Source organism: Gossypium arboreum, chromosome 11 (genome assembly GCF_025698485.1).
Source record: "Gossypium arboreum isolate Shixiya-1 chromosome 11, ASM2569848v2, whole genome shotgun sequence".
NCBI classification, from domain to species: domain Eukaryota; kingdom Viridiplantae; phylum Streptophyta; class Magnoliopsida; order Malvales; family Malvaceae; genus Gossypium; species Gossypium arboreum.
Window position 1 is genome coordinate 118738448 of NC_069080.1, and position 21762 is coordinate 118760209.

Genomic DNA, 21762 nt, shown 5'->3' on the forward strand with positions numbered 1-21762 from the left:
ACCAGACGAATTAAAACATTTAACTTTCATTTCATAAACATTAAAGCCTCAGAGATCGACATCAATATAGAGTCCCTTATAAAGGTCTTCAAGACCTAAAACATGCGTCAGAAACGAGTCGGGACTAAATCGAAGACATACAAAATTTTCCCGAAACTTAAACATTTTTCAAACAGGTCACACACCCGTGTAATCAGGCCGTGTGCCTTACACAGCATTAGACACGCCCATGTGTCTAGGCCGTGCCAAAACAGGACATACATACTGACTTACTTACACGGCCACAAGACACGCCCGTATCCCTTGGCCGTGGTCGAGTCTGACTTGAGCCACACGACTAGCCATACGCCCGTGTGCCTTGGCCGTGCTCGAACCTAACTTACAATTGTAGGGAACCCCAGGGGACACACGACCGTGCCAAATAGCTATGTGTCACACACGGCTGAGACACACGCCCGTGTCTCTACCTGTGTGGAAAAAAGTAGGCCATTTGAATAGCCAATTTGCCACCCTAATTTGGGTCAACCTACAAACACCAAACCGAACATATATGCACAACCATTTCAGCCAATATCTATACCAAACCATACATAATTCATGCTATAACATTATCAGTCATTTCAAATCTCAATTCATAAATCAATTCACAAGAAAACTTAAACTAAAATCATACCTAAACATATGATCAATACATCATTCAATCAAATGCTCAAAACTTACCAAAACTTCTCAATATTGACCATTTCTTTTGGCCAACCAAAACATACCACAATTTCACATTAGCATCACATATCATATACCATTATAAAACTATACGTTCTAACACAAACTAGCCATATCACATGGCTAAATATGTACAGCACAAAACATAATTCCACAACTTCTAGCCTAAACATGCCATACCTTAATATATACATTTTCAAATTACCAAAATAAGGATCGATAGTGTGGTAACGATCTTCGACGATCTCTGAGCTCACAATAGCTTCGATATCTATAAAACAATGCAAAAACACACAAAGTAAGCTTTCAAAAGCTTAGTAAGCCATATACAAATAAACATATCATTCAAAGCAAATAAGTATCATCAAATCGTTTATACTTTATATACCAATGCTAACACAAACCTCATATTCAAATACTTACCTTTCATTCTCAATTAGGCTATACAAAGTAAACATACCTGAATCTGATATGATTTCACCAAATTATTCATTTTCTCGGAATGCCCATTTGAACCATTCGAAAACGTAAGGATACATGGATAGCTCAGAGAACATATACAATGCCAACGTCCCAGACATGATCTTACATGTAATCAAACATCGATGCTACTGTCCCAGATAGGGTCTTACACGAAATTAGATATGATATCGATGTCCTAGACATGGTCTTACACGTAAAACATAAGTCGATGCCAACTTTCCAGACGTGGTCTTACACGAAAACACATATCGGATCCTATGTCATGACATATTTATCCTAACTATTCCTATGGTTCGTATGGGGCTTTTCGGACGTCGTCACATTATCAGAACTTTCTCAAATTTTCTCCTATTCAACTCATATTGCCATTCATCAATTTTCAATAGCATATAAACATTAATATTCCAATTCAAATCACATATACTTGTATATGGATTTACCTCGTATAGATTCGGATGGATGGAATTGGTTACTCGACAACTTTCGATTTTCCCCGATCTAATTCTATTTTCTTTAATTCTTGATCTATATAAATTCAAATTTAACTTATTCAATCATTCAAAAGAATCCATAAACACATATTTAGGGAAATTTGCAAACTAGCCCTCACATTTTCACATTTTGACATTTTAGTCCCTAATTCACAAAATCACAAAATACACATAATTTGCATATATTCATGCTTGGCTGAATATTCATAGCACTCATACAAGTCCACACATTTCATTTATTTCACATTTTAGTCCCTCAATTTACAGATTTCACAATTTAGCCCATTTTACTCAAAATCATCAAAAATCCAAAGACAAAACATATAAACCCAACATCAAACTTACATATTTCATCATATAACAACTAAAGCTCATGAATTTATCCATGGCACATTTCAAATTCATCATCAAAATCAGAAATTGAGACATGGGCTTGATAGTATACGAAGCAACGATTACAAAAACGTAGAAATTATCAAAAATCGAAGCAAAAACATACCTTAATCAAAGAAAATCAATGGCCGAACCCTAATGTTCTTTTTCTTTTTTTTCTAGTATTTTCGGCACAAGTGGATGTTAATGGCCATTTTCATGCTTTTGTTTTATTTTAACTAACAATAATAAACATTTTACCTTATTATAAACATAAAATAAACATATATTGGATGATCATTAATGTCCATTCGAACTTCTAATGGATAAGTAACATAATAAGGACCTCTCATTTATAAATCCAAATCAAATAAGCACTTTTAACAAGTAGCAGCAACTTTTACATTTTACGCGATTAGGTCATTTTATCAAATTGAGCACACAAACAATCAAATTTTCAGACGAAACTTTCACATATGCTAATTCACACATCATAAACATGGAGAATAATATTTAACTATTTTTATAACTCAGATATATGGTCTCAAAACCACTGTTCCGACTAGGGTCAAAAATCGGATTGTTACAGTGGTGGTTGAGAGTTAGTTGGATTCAGTTGTTAATGGGGAGTTAGGATATTCTTCCATTTTGATTTTGATTTATTATTTTTCTCTGTCTTCTCAAGTTTCTTTCTGACATCAGTTTCTTCTACTCCCCTCTTTCCCTTTATGTTTTTCTTTTTTCTTTTTCTTTTCTCTCTACTTTGATCAACATATCGATTGTTTTAATCATTAGGGGTTCGATAATTTGATTGTTCTTCATTTGTTTGGGTAAGTGTAAGTTCGTTTGGTTTAGTTTTTTTCTCTTTTTGATTGAATTAGTGTAAGGTGTGAAGTTAGGGAAGTTAATTTTATGTGAATGTATTGCGTAGCAGAAGAAGGTGAACCTGTGTATTTCACTCCAATGGCCCAAACCGTGATACTAGTTATTTTTGTCGGTAGTATGTTTGTGTGCGCTATTTCAGTTTATGTTGCCAAGTTATTAATTAGTTGCTAAATCAGTGTTTGGGATACTATTTCTAAGTTTCAGAGGTCTCGGGATTACTCTCACATCAGAAACGAGTCAGGTTTGTAACGAAAACGTGAGAAAATGTCGTTTGGCGAAAGCCAAAAAACTGGCCTGTCGACGCCACACGGGCGAGTGCCCGACAATGTAGTAGGCCGTGTGTGACACATGGTCGTGTGATGAGTGTGTTTGTGGTCGTGTGGGCCACACGGCCAAGGCCAATTCGGGCGTGTGGGCGTAAAATTCAGTATTTTTCCCTAGGGTCACACACGTCATTCCGATCAATTATGGGCCTTCCATAGGGTTGGTAAAGGCAACACAAACCCTAATGCATGAAATCTGTTATTCTGGTAGACTGGTTTGAGTACTAAGAAGTACAATATATATGATCTGACTGTTCTGTATAAACATTTGTAATATCTATAATCGAGCATGAGGGACATGTTAATTCTGAAATATCTGTTGATCTGTTATGTAACTACCTATTTTCAGTCAAATCGAAACAGTGGTTTTGGGACCACAAATCCGATGTGAAAATATTTATTTTATTTTTATTTTAAGGTCTATAGCATGTTAATAGAGTCATATGAAAATTTTGTTAAGAAATTTAATCGTTTGCATGCTCAATTCGATAAAAATGACTAAATCGCGTAAAGTAAAAAATTGGAGTTCTATAAGCTAAAGGGAATAGCTATGAAATTAAATGATTGAAGGTTTTATGTTGTAATTAAACCATTAACATGTTGAGTGGTCAAATATGGATATAGTTTAAGTAATTTTTAAAGTTCTAAACTAAGGTTAAATTAGTAAATTGATTAATAAATCTAAATTAAACTAAATGAAAAATGGTATCATCTTCCTAAATGAAACACACTACTAAAATATTGAAAGAAGAAAGCCATTTTTAGGGTTGAATTTCAGCTAAGCTTAGTTTGATGCATGGTGAGTGTTTTTCTGCCCATTTTTAATGATTTCTATGTTTTTGAGGTCGTTTTAGCTTAATCTAGCTAGCCCAGGGTTCATTTTGTAATATTGTTAAAGATTGAGGGTTATGCCATTAATGCTTTTGTGTGATTCTTGATGTTTAATGATAGATTATGTGTAACATCCCTAAATAAGGCCTAGTCGAAATAGTGGTTTTGGGACCACAAATTCGACATCAAAATATTTATTTTATGATTATTATGAGGCCTAGAATATGAGTATATGCATGTGTTAAAGTTTCACGAAGAAATTCTAAGTATAAGGTGTCCAATTGGAAATTAAGGACTAAATTGAATAAATTTAAAAACTTAGATTCTAGAAGAAATTTGTATGAAATTGCTTTAGATTATGAATTAGAAGCTCTTAGAGAGTAATTTTCCCAAATTCTAAATTTCTGGACAAAAATGGGCTTGCATGGAGAAATTTTAAAGAAAGGGCATGAGGGTATTTTGGTCATTAGGCATTTTAATGAAATAAAAAGGGAAAAATGGAGCAGAAATATGCTCATCTTCTTCCCATAGCTGCAAAAATTTGGAGGACACCATAGCTAGGGTTTCTTCAATTTTCAAGCTCAATAGTAAGTGCTCCCAAGCCCCGTTTTTCATGTTCTCTGTATTTTTGAAATCTCGATAGCTTGCTCTTTCCATTTCTACCCATATTTCATGCTAGGGTTTATATTCAAAAATTTACCCATGCATGAGTTATTGGTATTTTGATGGATTATGGAGGAATATGAAAGATAAATGTGTGTTAAACATCTTTTCCAAGTTGGTTTTCATGAGAAACCCTTATAGGGACTATTTTGCAAAAGATGTAAATGTGTGGTAGAAATGAGGAAAATAATGAAAAATGTGGGTTTCCATAAGAGATAAAAATGTTCGGTTAGGGTAAGATAGAAATTAAATGTGTTTCATTATACAAGCCTAGGGACTAAATAGTAAAAATGTCAAAGGTTAGGGGCAAAACAGTCATTTGAATCGGGGGTAGATATTAAACTTGAAATGTATAATGTGGGGTATTAACGAATTAATTTTACTGCTATAGACCCCGAGGAACAAATTCCGGAGGTCGATCGTGGTAAACGCAAGGTTTCGAAATAACCGGAACACAATCCCGCAAAAAATTCCAGGTAAGTTCGGATAACTTAAAGTAAACTCCTAATATGCATAATTTTATGATTTATGAATGCATGATATTTGCATTTATTGATGGTATGAAAATGCATGAAATGTACCTTTGGTAATGACTTGTTGATAACTATCTTGGTTGAGGTTAAAAAGGGGATTCGATGGATAAACCATGCTGTACATGTGAATTGATATCCTGCATGTATTGCAGTAAGGATTTAGCCTGGACCAGTAATCCGTGATCTCAAGTTTGGAAAGAAATTTAGCCCGGACGGGTGTTCCTTGAATGATCGAGCCTCCTGGAATGAATGTGCATTATGGATTTAGCCCGGACGGGTAATCTGAATTGGGTCTGAATTTAGCCTTGACTGGTAATTCAGATCCGAGCTCATTAAGGGTGTTTGTCACTATAAGGGATTTAGCCTGGGCTAGTAATCTCGACATCACCTTACAAGTTCATATAATGGGGGATTTAGCCTGGACTGGTAATCCCGCCATATGATGTGAGGTTCGCGGGATTGCATATATGGAATGATCATTCGTATGAATTGACGGATAATGGGTATTCCATCAAGATTTCCTAGAAAATCAACGAGATTAACATGGGATATACGTATATGAATGAAATGTTGGATGATGAGCTCATCTAGTTAAATTACATGATACATGATTATGTGACTAACTCAGTGATTGAATGCATGTGATAGGAAATCATTTCATAATGGATGATTTCATGAATTAAGTATGGATGTATGCTAATTACTCGGTAAGTTTACTTTTCGGTTATTCGAGCTTACTAAGCATGAAAATGCTTACCCCCTCTCTTCTTCCTGTTTTTCAGAGCTCGAGGACTCATAAGGATTGGAAGACGGTTGGAGAAGCAAGACGCTATCAACTAGTCAAGCTTTGGTATAAAGACACTTCTATTTTGTTAATGGCATGTATAGGGCTTTGAGTATTTTTGTCATATGTATCATTTGAATTGCCAAATAAAGGCATGTAAAGATGCATTCATCTTTTTGTATAAGGCCATGGAAATTGGCATATTTGAAAGTAGGCTATGACCTGCCTTTATATGCATGTTTATGCTCCATTATGATGGGTTGCTACAAGTGGAAATGAGTTCAAAAACGAACCAAATTTTGAATGCACTACAATAACATAAGGACCCATAAATACTAGATGGGAAATAACCTTTTTGTATGAAACCAATGATATGAGGTTTCCATACAACTAACTTCATCAAGATCATTTACAAGTGTATAATCATGTTTTACTTTGAATTTGGCATCTTTTAAGAAAAAAAGTAAAAATGGGTGACTAAAGGCTTGGAAAATAGCATATTAAAGTCCACATGGTTAGACACACGGGCGTGTGTCTAGGCCATGTGTGACACACGGCCCATCCCCATGGGCGTGTGGTATGACCTTGTGTCCCCTGCACCTAAAACTTTAAGTCAAATTAGTACACGGGTAGGACACACGGGCATGTGTCTGGACCGTGTTAATTTAACAGAATGCTCAAGGTTTGGACACGGGGTGAGCCCACGGGCGTGTGCCTTGGCCATGTCTAAAAGTCAGTGTTGCCCACGGGTTAAAGGCATGGATGTGCCCTAGACCACACGGGCGTGGGTAATCACACGGCTCCTCATACACAGGCGTGTGACACTTCTAAATAAGGAAATTTTCTAAAGTTATGGAATGTTCCCGGTCCTATCCTGAATCATCTTTATGTATATTTAGGGCCTTGAAGGCCCATTTAAAGGACGAGATGTGAATGCTTGTAAGTTTCAGTTCTGAGCTAAACCTGGTGATCGCGTGATTCGTAACAAGTAATAAATATTTATAATGAAGATCAAACCTAGACTAACTATTATCACAACGAAAAGGCAAGCGCACCTATCGAACAATAGCATAGTAATGGCAAGACCGGGATATCGTACCCAAGGGAACCAAAAGTACTAGTAATAACTATCTTTTTATTATCTAGCCTAAGAATAAAAGGGTTTGTTTTAATTAACTAATTATTTAAGCTAAGAAAGCACAAAGAAAAGAATTGGGGAATTGCTTTTGGGAAAATCGATTGACTTGAGACAATACCTAAGGAAAAATCCACCTAGACTGTACTTGTTATTCTGGCTCCGAATCGGACGATTTATTCATTCAACTTGTTCCGTAGAGATCCCTAAGTTATGTTATTATCCCTATTCAAGACTAATAATGTCTAATCCCTAGATTGAATAACCGAGACTTTTCTCTAATTAACACTCTAGGTTGCATTAACTCGATCTATGGATCCCCTTATTAGGTTTCACCCTAATCTGGAAAAATCTTGTCACCCTATTTCTAGGCGCCAATCAACTCCGTTTAATTATGGAAAATGTACTTTTAGACAGGGTCTATTCCTCCGCTGAATAAGAGCGTGTCTTGAATCAGTATCCTGGGATATCAAAGCAAGAATTAAGAACACATAATTAAGAACAAGTTAAATATTTATCATAAGATTCAGAAAATAATAACAAGATTCGTCTTAGGTTTCATTCCCCTTAGGTATTTAGGGGATTTAGTTCATAACTAAATAAGAAAACATCTCAGAAGAATAAAAAATACAAAACATAAAGAAAACCCAAAACTCCTGAAGGGGAATTGAGGAGAGATCTTCAATCTTGATGATGAATCCAGCTTCTGAGCTAGATCAATCAGCTTCCTTGGGGTAATTCCTTACCCCTCTTCTCTGTCTCCCTTTTTTTCCTCCTCTAATGCGTATTTATAGGCTTTGGTAGAAACCCTCAAAAGTGGCCTTTTCCGAATTGGACTTAACATTGGCTCGGTAGGGACACGCCCGTGTGACACGCCTATGTGACACGCCCTTGTACGATTACTTTAGGCCGTGTTCGACCCTGTTAGAATGGCACGGCCATGTGGTCTGCCCGTGTGAGGAGGTCCAGGCCATGTTGATTTCGTACTTTGGCCTGTTTTCTCCATTTTTTGGCTCGTTTCTCGTTCCTTTCGATCTCCTATGCTCTCCTAAGTATAAAACATAAAATTAAAGCATTAGGAGCATCGAATTCACCAATTCTAATGGAAAATCATCCATAAAATGCATTAAATATGGGGTAAAAATAGGTATAATTTACGGTTTATCAAATACCCCCCACTTAAGCATTTGCTTGTCTTCAAGCAAAATTCTCAACTCATAATCAAAATAAATTCTTCTCAACTTATAATTTCCATTAATAATATCTCAAAATAATCCACAGGTGATTATACATTGAGGATTCAACTAAAAGAACATAAAAGTTTCAAGCCTTCCAAGTTGAGTATTTAATCATGCAAACATAGGTGTCTCTCCGTATCTAAGTAATTACCTTTGATTCAGAATATCACAGAATTTCACATCCTCACTAAAGATTCACTCAAATCACTTGCGGTGTTTAAGGGCAATAATGAAGCACTTAATAGTCAATAATGAAAAGTCATTACCATAGGCTTGCATGAAAATCAAATCTCTACCACTATAATTTAAGATGATACATCAATCAAAAGGTCTTTAGAGGGCTGTAGTGAGGCTTGGTTAGGGGGTGTGGTCACAAGCTGAAAGAAATGGTTAGAATCGAGATTGAATTGAAAAATTGTCTAACTAGAAAAAGAGTTAATCTTCACTTGCGTACAACAGAGTTTTTCTCAAAATATGAAATTACAGATATGCATACATAGTGTTTTTTTTTAAGAATAAGTTAAATAAAGAAGAAAAACATAGCTAAGCAACTTTTCCAACTCAGATCTTGACAAAAATAGGGGTCAAATTAATTTGGGGGATTTCAACAATAATGGGTTAATGGTTAATATTAAGGGTAATAAAAGGAATGGCTTGTTAGGCTCAAGGGGGTTTACTAGGGGTTAATCGTGGAGGTAGGCTTTTCATGGTATGAGTGGGTTAATCCTAAGTGCCTTAATCATTTTGATATATCAAATCAAATGGTGTGGTCTCGACATGCATAATCAAGCAAGTTCTAGAATAATAGTTCAATACTGAGGCACTCAAAGCAATAATAAACGTGAGCATGAAAGGATGAATAGATGCTCAAAAGGCTCAAAAATCTCACAAAAATTATGGCTTTTTGATGTTTAGACTTGTGAATTCTAATTCAAAGTAATACCTAGACCTGGGGAAACAACCTATGATTTTAATTTCTTAAAAATCAACTTATCATGCTTGATTCTCTTATGTCATAAAGTTTAAATAACCAATGCATAAGTCCCTATGTTTTAATTCAAGATATATCAATCAAAATCAAAAATCAATTAAAATTTATCCTAAATATGATATGAGAGTTTTTCATGAGAACAAGGTGATTATTCAGGGATTTTTTTCTGATAGAGAAATAAACACCCCCCACACTTAAGATGTACATTGTCCTCAATGTACAAAGATAGATGTTAGAGAATAAAAATAAGATAGGGAGAGAAGTGAAACTTCTTATATGATGAATTCCTCAAACTTAGAGTTTTGGAGAGTGATCGGTTTGAGAGTGGAGGAGGATACTCCTGTAGTCGTAGAAGTTCATTAGGCCATAAGTCCTACGCCAAAAGAATATTATATCTAGTGGTAGCTATGGTCGTGGTCGAGCAGGACATGGCAGTCATGGAGAACCTTCCCCGGTGGAGTTGTAGTTCCTATGTGATGATGAGCTTAGGAATTCTATATAACTGTGATAAAATCAAGAACTTTTTAGGAGATATTAGAAAGTATAAGGATTCGAAAAGAACCAACCGAAAAAAAGAATAAAAATAAAATTCTAAAATCTAATAAAAATAATAGAAATAGTTTCAACAATAAGTAAAAACAGAAAATAATAAATAAATATTTCTAAACATCTTCATCGCTGGATGGTTCGCGAGGCGGGACTGGCGATGAGATGGGAAGGTGCTGACAACTCTACTGTAGAGTAGCATCAATGTTGTCAAATTGTCGAAAACACTGAAGCTCGAATCGGGTGAGGTGCTCAGAGATGTTAGCATATGAACCTGCCACATGAATTGGACGAGAAGGTGGTGGTGGCTAAGAGTAGGGATCAGGGAGTGGAGAAGGGGAGATTTCGGCTAGGGCTTTGGAAAGGAAGAGGAAAACGAATAGTGATTTGCTTATATAGGGAGGGCCACACGGCCTAGGGCCACGCCCGTGTCCTTATGAGGTTGAGCCCGTGTGTTTCGAATTTTGCAATTTTAGTTCGTGCTTGGCTACTATCCCACGCCCGTGTTTCTTGGGCGTGTGTGGTACATGGCCATATGGCACGACCGTGCCTAGCTGTGTTTGCTTCTCCCCTACCCATGTTAAGGTACCACGCCCGTGTATTGTTGTCTACGGCTTAACGGCACGGGCGTATCTCACTCCCGTGTCGAAGAAACAGAATGGAGCCTTATCCCTGGCATGCCCGTGGGTTTCTATTCCCACGCTCGTGTGTGTATCAAATTCACCCACGGGCATGTCGCATGGTCGTAGGGATTTATCGCACCCCGTGTTTTGGGGAAATCATGCCCTGCTTCAACCCGACCGTATTGCACGGCTATGTCTTCTTCCCCTGTTTGGCCACGGCTTTAGGCATGCCCATGTGCCTGGCCGTGCGGGCTGAAAAACTTTACAATTCAAAGATTAAGTTAAACATCCAAAGTATTAGAAAATAAAAATAAAGAAATCAAAAGATGTTAGTGCTCGAGTTGCCTCCCGAGAAGCGCTTATTTATAGTCTAAGCTCGACTTACCTCTCCGTTGATTTATCATAGTGGTTTGAGGAGTTCATACTTCTTGTTCCTGCTGTCAATTTTAAAATAAGGTTTTAAATAGGTGTTGTTTACCTTAAAAGTGTCGAACTTGGGATGACTCACCTCCACTGTACCAAATGGAAAACTACTAAGTATCGTAAGAGGGATTTCCTCATTTGGTGTGGTAGTGACAATGTGAGGATCAACGGCATCTAGTAAAACTATATCGCTGAACTGAAGTTGATTAGGAGAGGTATCGGGCTTGTGTTTGCATAGTTTTGGTTTATCATGTGTTCTCAGTTTGTGTTCTCACCATCCGTCTAACTCCTCTATCCGTAGTCTTCATTCTTCATGGACTTCTTTGTTCTCTTCATGATAGTAGCGAACTATTTCTGTTGTCTTGGTTCGAGGAAGTTCCTGCAAGGACGATTGAATATTAGTTTTATCATCGACAGGTTTTATAGCATTAGCTTGAGTTTTAGAGGTTTTGACTGAGTCGCGTGTTTGGAGTGTTACTGCGTCGTCACCTGCACGAAGTGTTCGCTCTCCTGTGCCTACATTAATAATGGTTCTGGCAGATGCTAAAAATGGTAGTCCTAAAATTAAAGGTACCTCTTTATCCTCATCCATATCTAAGACAACAAAGTCTACTGGGTAAATAAATTTATCAATTTTAACGAGAACGTCTTCAATAATACCCTTAGGAAATATAACTATTTTTTCAGCCAATTGTATGCTCATCCTAGTCTGTTTGGGTTTACCGAGACCTAGTCGTTTAAACATTTTATATGGCAGAACATTTATACTTGCCCCTAGATCAGCTAAAGCATTTTTCACAAATAGACTACCAATTAAGCAAGGAATTGTAAAACTCCCTAGATCTTTCAATTTGTTAGGTAGCTCATTCTTTAGAATAGCTGAGCAGACTACATTGAGTTCCACATGTGATGTAGTGTCTAATTTCCTTTTATTGCTCAGAAGTTCCTTTAAGTATTTTACTAAGTTGGGCATCTACGAAAGAACTTCAATAAAGGGTAAGTTAATATGTAATTTCTTTAAGAGTTTGACAAACTTACTGAATTGTTCTTTTGTTCTGTCTTTCGTCATCGCTTTAGGATATGGCACATGAGGTTCATGATTTGTACTTACCTGTTTGGGATCATTACTATTTACCTCTTCTCGTCCTTTCTTCATCTCGTTGTCTTGCTGTATTTCTGGCTCAGGTGTAATGAATCCTTCCGTATCCTGAGTGCTAATTGCATTGAGGTGTTCCCTCAGATTAGGTTCAGTATTACTTGGTAGGCTACCTTGCGGTCGTTCGGAGATTAGTTTGGACAGCTGGCCTATCTGAGTTTCAAGTCCTTAGATCGATGCTTTTTGATTCTTAAGTGCTGTATCGGTATTTTGGAAATGGTTTTCTGACACCGAGATGAATTTAGGAATCATCTCTTCAAGGTTTGGTTTCTTCTCTTTTTGATAAGGTGGCTGTTGAAAACCCTGAGGATTTTGTGGCTTTTGATTTCCTTGACCTTCCCAGGAAATATTTGGGTGGTTCTTCCAACCTGCATTATAAGTATTACTATATGGGTTATTTTGAGATTTAAAGTTATTGTTACCCATATAGTTGACTTGTTCCTCTTCAGTTGTAGGATTGAAGGATTGGTATTCTGTATGTACACCTCCTCCGCTTGAGTCACACCTCATTACTGGATGTACCTGCGTAGAACCAAGTAAACCGTCAATCTTTTTATTGAGAAGTTCTACTTGATTAGAGAGCATGGTGACTGAATCAATGTTATAGACGCCGGCTGTTTTCGTTGGCTTTTTCCTCATAACTTGCCACTGATAGTTGTTCAGTGACATCTCCTCTATGAATTCATAAGCATCTTCCGGTGTTTTATTGTTGATGGTTCGCCAAAGAAATGCATCAATCATTTGTCTTGTCGAGGATTCACACCATTGTAGAACGTTTGAACTTGCGTACCAAAGTGGTAACCCATGGTGAGGGCACCTTCTCAGTAAGTCCTTGTATCTCTCCCATGCATCGTAAAGTGTTTCTAAATCCATCTACACAAAAGAAGAGATATCATTACGCAAATTAGCCATTTTAGCCGGCAGCTAATATTTTAGTAAAAACTTCTCGGTCATTTGTTCCCAAGTAGTGATAGACCCTCGTGGTAACGAGTTCAACCACTGTTTAGCTTTGTTTCTCAGTGAAAAGGGAAATAACCGAAGACGAATGGCATCATCAGAAACGCCATTGATTTTGAATGTATCGCAAAATTCAAGAAAATTCACCAAGTGCGTGTTGGGATCCTCATTCTGCAAACCATCAAACTGAACAAACTACTGTATCATCTGAATGGTGTTAGATCTTAGTTCGAAATTATTCGCAGCAATAGCAGGTCTAACTATACTAGACTCAGTTCCTGTTAAAGAAGGTTTAGTATAGTCATACATAGTACGTGGAGCAGGATTTTGATTAGCTGCAATTGCAAGGGGTAGCTGATTGCCTGGTTTTCGGCCATCTCTTCGGTTGGGGTTTGAGTATCATCTTCTCGCTCGTTCTCCGTGTAGCATAAACTATGCCTTATTTCTCTTTGATTTTTGTGAATTGTACGATCGATTTCTTCGTCAAAAAGTAATGGTCCTAACGGGTTTCTTCTAGTCATAAACCATAAAAACCTGCCAAGAGAGAGAAAAAGTAAATTAATAAATAATAAAATAAAATAAAATTGCAAGAAAAAATAAATGGCTAAAGTAATAAAAATTTAATGTTCCTAATATTCTAGTTCCTCGGCAACGGCGCCAAAAACTTGATCGTGTGATTCGTAACAAGTAATAAATATTTATAATGAAGATCAAACCTAGACTAACTATTATCACAACAAAAAAGCAAGCGCACCTATCGAACAATAGTATAGTAATGGCAAGATTGAGATATCGTACCCAAGGGAACCAAAATTACTAGTAATAACTATCTTTTTATTATCTAGCCTAAGAATAAAAGGGTTTATTTTAATTAAATAATTATTTAAGCTAAGAATGCACAAAGAAAAGAATTGGGGAATTGCTTTTGGGAAAATCGATTGACTTGAGACAATACCTAAGGAAAAATTCACCTAGACTGTACTTGTTATTCTGGCTCCGAATCGGATGATTTATTCATTCAACTTGTTCCGTAGAGATCCCTAAGTTATGTTATTATCCCTATTCAAGACTAATAACGCCTAATCCTAGATTGAATAACCGAGACTTTTCTCTAATTAACACTCTAGGGTTGCATTAACTCGATCTATGGATCCCTTATTAGGTTTCACCCTAATCCAAAGAAAATCTTGTCACCCTATTTCTAGGCGCAATCAACTCCGCTTAATTATGGAAAATATACTCTTAGATGTGGTCTATTCCTCCTCTGAATAAGAGCGTGTCTTGAATCAGTATCCTTGTGACAGCCCAAAATAGACCCTAGCCGGAATGTGGTTTCGGGACCACAAAACCGAGGCATAACAATAATTTAAAATTTATTTCGATGCCTATAATATGTGTGTATTCATGTATGACATTTTTTGATGATTGATTTAGTGTTATAAAGGTGAATTCCACTAGAAAGGACTTAGTAGTGAACTTTGAAAATACGATAGGGAAAGGGTGATGACTAATTAAAGCATGCATGCAAAATAATGGACTTGCATGTCAAATTCCCCTTTTACAAGTGATGGCCGCCATGACAAAGAGATATGGGTTAAACATGTCATGAAACATGTTTTGTTGGGCATTAGGGAGAAATAGTAAACAAATAGGCATGGGTAAGAAAAGAATGAAAAAAAATGTGTGTGAGAGAGTAGCATACCCCATTGCCGGCAAACCAAGAAGAAAGAAAACAAAAAAAAAATTTGTTCATGCTTGCTCTCTCCTTTTGGCCAAAAATACTAAGAGGAAGAAGGGATTTTGCTTCATTTCCTTTGTTTAGAAGAGATCTAGAAGGTGATTTGGCTAGATTTGCATCAAGAGTAAGGTATGTATGAGGTTGTGTTGGGAGTTTCATGCATGTTTTGGTTGCTAATTTGATGTGCATGTTAGCCATGGCTCAAATCTTTGTTATGCCATGGAAATGGCATTTGGCCAAAGTTGTTATGGTGATAAAGCCATTGCATGCTAAGTGTGAAGCTTGATGATGATGCATGCAATGATGGATTGTCTACTCATGAGTAAGATTTTGAGCTTTCTTTTTTGTTTTATCATGATTGAAGTTGAAAAGGAGCATGATTGTCATATTCGCCATGATGCATTCTTGAGCATGATTCATGCTTCTTGCATGTTAGTTAAAATTTGTGTTTTGGATGGCTATGGACACCTTGAAATTGCCATGCTCATATATGCATATATATGATTGCACATTATGTTTTGGTTATGAACTAAGTGATGAATATATTGGTTTAAAGAAGAAGATGTGGAAGAATGCTTGTGAAATTGCAAGCACAATTTGGCCTAGCACACATATAAGTGCTTGATGCTATATTATAAGTTTTAATACAATGTGCAAAGCATTAATTAGTAAATTGCATGCTGTTTTTGTGAGGTATTAAGTGCAAAATTGACCTCAACATGTACATGAATATTCGGCCTTGGGTAGCCTATTGAAGGCCTTAGCATTTCCTTGATGCTCGAATAAATTGTATTGAATTGCTTGATGTAGTATAAAATGTGCATGACCATTGTGTATTCAAGCTAAAGGGTGGCTATATGACCATTTAAACTCCTTGTCATATTCGCCATAAGCTAGCACAATGAGGTTTTAATAAATTGAATTTGTTTGAATTAGCTCAAGAGCTAAGAGGGCCACAATTGGACAAGGGAAGGAAAAGGTGATCGAATAGCGAAAAAGCCGTTCGACAACATCCGAGGTAAGTCCTCAAGAAGTGACCCTACTTGAATTGTGTGAAATAAAGTATGGATGTGTATTGATTATTGATTATGTATGCATGAGTATTTGAATTCTACCCGGCTAAGTTCAAGGCGAATATGCTTGTGACTATAATTGCGTTTGAGCCTTAGTAACTAAAAATGAATTATGTATGTCCAATGATAATTGATGTATGTGTTCATGGAAATTGAATGATATCCGGCTAAACTCAAGACAATTATGCTGAAATTATATACGGGTTAAGACCAAGGCAATTGTGCTAGTGGCTACATCCGGCTAAGACCAAGGCATTCGTGCGAGACATTCTATCCGGCTAAGACCAAGGCATTTGTGCACGTGATTATATCCGGTTATATTCAAGAATCTTGGGCTGGAGGTGAGTGTTGGTTGCTGTAATGAATTCAATTAGTACACTCGAAAAGCCCAAAGGATAAGGTACGTTATATGTGCATTGAAAGTCGACATGTTTGAGCAACATTCGCTCAATCGACTAATGAATTTCAGTTATTGAATTGATTGATATTTTGTGAAATTATATAATGATGAAGTGTGAAGTAAGAATGTGTATTAATGAAATGATGCATTTGGCTATGTGAATGTATTGCTGTAATTAGAGTTGATTATATTCCTTGAGACTTACTAAGCATAAAAAAATGCTTACCCGCTGCTTTGGCTCTCGCTTTTCTAGATTTCGTCAAGCAATCGGATTTGGGATCGTTGAAGTCAAGTCATCCACACTATCAAGCCTCCATTTTGGTATAAATTTTGGTTGAACTTGAGATGGCATGTATAGGACTACCCTTGTTTGTTAAATATGTTGTGATGTAAGTATGTACGGCCATGCTAAAATGGCTCAAAAGGGAAACATGAACTTAGGATAATTGTGGTTTGTATGTATATATTTGGTGTCATGATGTGGCTATGGCTTGAAATGGGAATGTTGGTCATATGATCAGCCATTGGCATGGTTAAAATGATCATATATGAACCTATGTATGGCAAGACTAGTTGGTACATGGAGACTACCAAATAGGTAAGACCTACCTTAAAACAGATGCTGCCAGCTGCAGTGACGTGAATGTGAAAATCACCAAAATTCGTAGGAATGGAATTAAATAGTGAATAAGCTATGTAAATGAACCTTGATGAGTCTATTTTCATATGGAAGAAACGAAATGGTCATAGGAGTTACATGTTAAGAGATATTAAAGCTATTGTGAGACAGGGCCAGAATGGTTTCTGGGTTCCCTGTCGCAACTTTAAAAAATTCACTATAAATTATACAAAAATAATTAGGAGACATACCTTATATGTAAAGATTCCATTTTGAGTCTAGTTTCATTAGAAACAAACTTCACCAGCATTAAAGCCCTTTACAGAGATATATTCAAGTTATACCACGCGAAGGTCAGAGCAGTTGATCCCTGTAACATGGGTGACTTTAACTAATAAACTGTACCAATTGGCCCAACCAAAAATTCTAGAAATAAATCCATGGATGGATATATGAGTCTAAATTCAGGGAAAATTTACGAAACCAGTTTCCGAGTTTTGAAACTCGAGATATGATTTTAAGGCGACAGTGACGCAGTTTTCCAGCCTGACTGAAAATGTCAAATGGATGGGCAAAACAAGTGAACTTGGCTTGTTAACCCTCGTGTCCGGCAACCCGCGATGGTCTCGGTTCGGGTGTTACAATTTTATTAGTATCAGAGCCACGATTTAGTCGATTCTAGGACTACCGTGATGTGTTTGGGGTCTAGCTATACATGCCATTAAATGATGAATCGATAGTGTGATGATTTCGACAATTTGACTTTGTGTTTGTTTATAGCAATGGATCCCGATCCCAACCGAAGCGATAGCTGATGATGTGGAGAGTGTGGCGCCTGCTCCGCAAGAGGACAAAGGCCGCGGACTCTCAACCTATGGCCAGCAATCCTAATGACGAGGCTAGGCAAGCCTTTTATAGTGTGATGAACGAATGGTTTAATCAATACATTCAACCAACACGGCTATTCCACAACCTCCATTCCCGACAAATGCAACCCCAAGACCTACAATACCTCCGTGATCGACCAAATAAGGTCAAGTAAGCCCCGTACGATAGGATTCAAAACATGGGGCCACCGAATTTAAGGCTACGGATGATGATGATGCCGAAGCGAGCTGAATTTTGGTTAGATAACACTATCCGGTGCTTGATGAGCTATCCTGACACCGATGAGTGCTTAAAGTGTACCATCTCCTTGCTACGCGAGTCCGCCTACTATTGGTGGAGTACTCGACTTCGTGGTGCCTAGAGAGCAAGTGACTTGGGAATTCTTTCAAACCGAAGTTCCAAAAAAGTATATCACCGAGATTCATCGACCAAAAGCGGAGGGAATTTCTTGATCTTAAGCAAGGTTCTATGTCCGCTATCGACTACGAACGAAAGTTTGTGAGGCTTAGCCAGACGCACGAGAATGCATTTCGTCCGGCTATTATGTGTAAACGCTTGAGGATGGGCTGAATGATGATATAAGGATGTTTGTTGGCATTCTCGAGATACGAGAGTTCGTAGTACTTGTTGAGCGAGCTTGTAAAGTCAAGAGCTTAGAAAGGAGAAACAAAAAGCTGATGTGGGAACCGGAGAATTCGAAAGAGGTCCTCGGAAAGTCTCTTCAACAAGCATCAAGAGATTTCGAGATGATGCGAGCCGGTCTAGAGGCGTTTGGGCTTTTCTAGACGAGGACGCGATCGACCCTCGTGACCACACGAGTCACTTCGATCGCCAGATGGTGGAAATGATCGCGAGAGAGGGCGGAGTGTCCACATTGTGGCAAATGGCATTCGGGAGCTGTTGGTTTCGTGATCGCCTCCTGCTATAAGTGTGGATCGGCCGACCACTTTATGAAGGATTGCCCGAGGATGCATGAATGTAATGTAAGTCGAGTGCAAACCCGGTGCTACCATCGCCGAGGTAGGCCACCTAGAAATATGGGCAATGTCGGTGGCGGTCGAGAGGATCTAGAGATGCTACCATCGATCCGAGGCTCGTGCTCTGCTAGGACTTATGCCATACGCCGCACGCCGAGGATGCCTCTCCGGATGTTATTACCGGTACTTTCACTCTTTTCAATACAAATGTGATTGCTTTGATTGACCCCGGTTCTACTCATTCATATATATGTGAAACCTTAGCATCCAAGAAGACTTTTCCCATTGAGTCTCATCGAGTTTGTAATTCGGTGTCAAACCCTTGGGTCATTACGTGCTTGTCAACAAAGTGTGCAAGAAAAGTCCCCTAGTGTTCCGAGGTTCTTGTTTTCCGCGGACTTGATGCTTTTGCCGCTCGATGAGTTCGACGTTATTCTTGGTTTGGATTGGTTGACCATGCACGATGCGGTTGTAAATTGCAAGAGCAAGACTATCGATTTGAGGTGCGCGAATAATGAAATAATTCGGGTTGAGTCTACGGACTTAAAGGGTTGCCACCGTAATATCGCCGATGTTGGCCCGTAAATATGTAAGAAAAGGTGCGGCGTACCTTGCGACGTGCTTCGATGACAAGGAATCGAAAAGAAACCCGAATCTGCGTCGTGGTTTGTGAATACCCGGATGTTTTCCTCAAGAATTGCCGGGTTTACCACCGTTCGGAAATAGAATTTGGCATCGAATTGGTACCGGTACCACTCCAATTTCGATAGCTCCGTATCGTATGGCACCAACGGAATTAAAGGAGTTGAAAGCTCGGTTGCAAGAATTGGTGGATAGAGGTTTTGCTCGCCCGAGTTTTTCGCCTTGGGGTGCGCCGTTGTTGTTCGTGAAGAAGAAGGATGGAACCATGCGATCGTAGATCGACTATCGCCGCCTTAATAAAGTGACGATAAAGAATAAATATCCGCTGCCACGTATTGATGACTTGTTCGATCAATCAAGGGAGCCTCGGTGTTCTCGAAAATAGATTTGAGATCGGGCTATTATCAATTGCGAATCCGAGATTCGACGCACTCCAAGACCGCCTTCGAACGAGATATGGTCACTATGAGTTCCTAGTGATGCCGCTTGGGCTCACTAATGGCCCCGCAAGATTTATGGATTTAATGAATCGGATCTTTAGACCATATTTGGATCGATTCGTAGTCGTGTTCATTGATGACATCTTGGTCTATTCAATAAATGAGACCGAACATGTTTGAACACTGCGGTTAGTGCTTTGCAAATTTTACGGGATAAGCAATTATATGCTAAGTTCAGCAAGTGTGAGTTCGGTTAAGAGAGGTTAGCTTCTTGGGTCATGTGGTATCTCAGACGGTATTCGAGTCGACCAATAAAATTTCAGCCATACTTAATTGGAAGCCTCCGAGAAATATTACCGAGGTTCGAGCTTTTGGGGCTTGCTTGGTTATTACCGACGATTTGTAAAGGCTTCTCAACGATAGCCACGCCGATGACGGTTACTCCAAAAGGATGTTAAGTTCGAATGGATTTGAGAAATGCCAAAAAGTTTCGATCAATCGAAAACTTATTTGATGAAGCCCCAATTCTAGTGCAACCCGAGTCCCAAGGAGTTTGTCATCTATAGCGACGCCTCTCTATTTGGGTTAGGTTATGATTAATGCAAGAAGGTCGAGTTGTGGCCTATGCGCCGAGGCAATTAAAGCCACATGAGAAAATTATCCGACTCATGATCTCGAATTGGCCGCCATCGTATTCGCTTTAAAGATTTGGCGACATTACTTATTTGGTGAAAGGTGCCATGTATACTCGGATCACAAAAGTCTCAAATATTTGATGACCCAAAGAGACTTAAATCATGACAAAGACGTTGGCTTGAGTCATTAAAAGATTATGAGTGATCATTGACTATCACCCGGAAAGGCGAATGTGGTTGCGGATGCCTTGAGTCGTAAATCGTTATTCACTTTACGAGCGATGAATGTGCACTTGTCTGTCCGATCCGACAAGGTGTTAGTGGTGAATTGAAAGCCAAACCATTATTGACACACCAAATTCGAGAAGCTCGTAAAGTCGATGACGAGTTGGTTGCAAAACGGCTGCGTGTGTTCAACAAGGACTCGGAGTTTCAAATCGACGATGACGATTGTTTGAGGTTCAAAGGTCGTCTGTGTCCCAAAGAATTCGAACTCATTTCGATAATTCTCAATGAAGCCCATTGTAGCCGAATGGCAATCCACCCGGGAGTACGAAGATGTACAATGAATTGAAACGTCGGTTTTGGTGGCATGGTATGAAGCGAGACATCTCCGACTTTGTTTGAGATGTCTAATATGTCAACAAGTGAAAGCGGAACATCGGTGCCTTCAGATTACTTCACCAATCACGATACCCGAGTGGAAATGGGATCGAGTCACAATGGACTTTGTATCCGGACCGCCATTGTCGCAAGTAAGAAGGATGCGGTTTGGGTCGTGGTAGATCGATTGACTAAGTCGCCCACTTTGTCCCCGTCGCACGGATTTTTCAATGGACAAATTAGCGGAATTGTACGCTTTCTCGATTGTGAGATTACACGGGTGCCTATTTCTATCGTGGTTTGGATAGAGATCCGAGATTTACCTCGCGATTTTGGAAAAAGTTGCAAGAAGCTTTGGGTACCAAGTTGCATTTCAAGACCGCCTTTCACCCCCAAACCGATGGTCAATCCGGCGGATAATTCGGATACTTGAGGATATGTTAAGATGTTGTGTCCTCGAGTTTAGTGGTTCATGGGAACGGTATTTGCCGTTGATTGAATTCGCTTACAACAACAAATTTCAATCAAGTATTAAGATGGCACCCTACGAGGCCTTGTACGGCCGTAAATGCCGTGACGCCATTGTTTTG

At 38.3% G+C, this 21762-nt stretch overlaps 1 non-coding gene across 1 annotated transcript; it reads left to right on the forward strand.

Moving 5' to 3' along the window:
• Positions 1 to 12999: 12999 nt before the first annotated feature.
• Positions 13000 to 13106, forward strand: LOC128284940 (small nucleolar RNA R71). Its single transcript, XR_008275358.1, has one exon. It is a non-coding gene; the product is annotated as a small nucleolar RNA R71 (small nucleolar RNA).
• The last annotated feature ends 8656 nt before the right edge of the window (positions 13107 to 21762 follow it).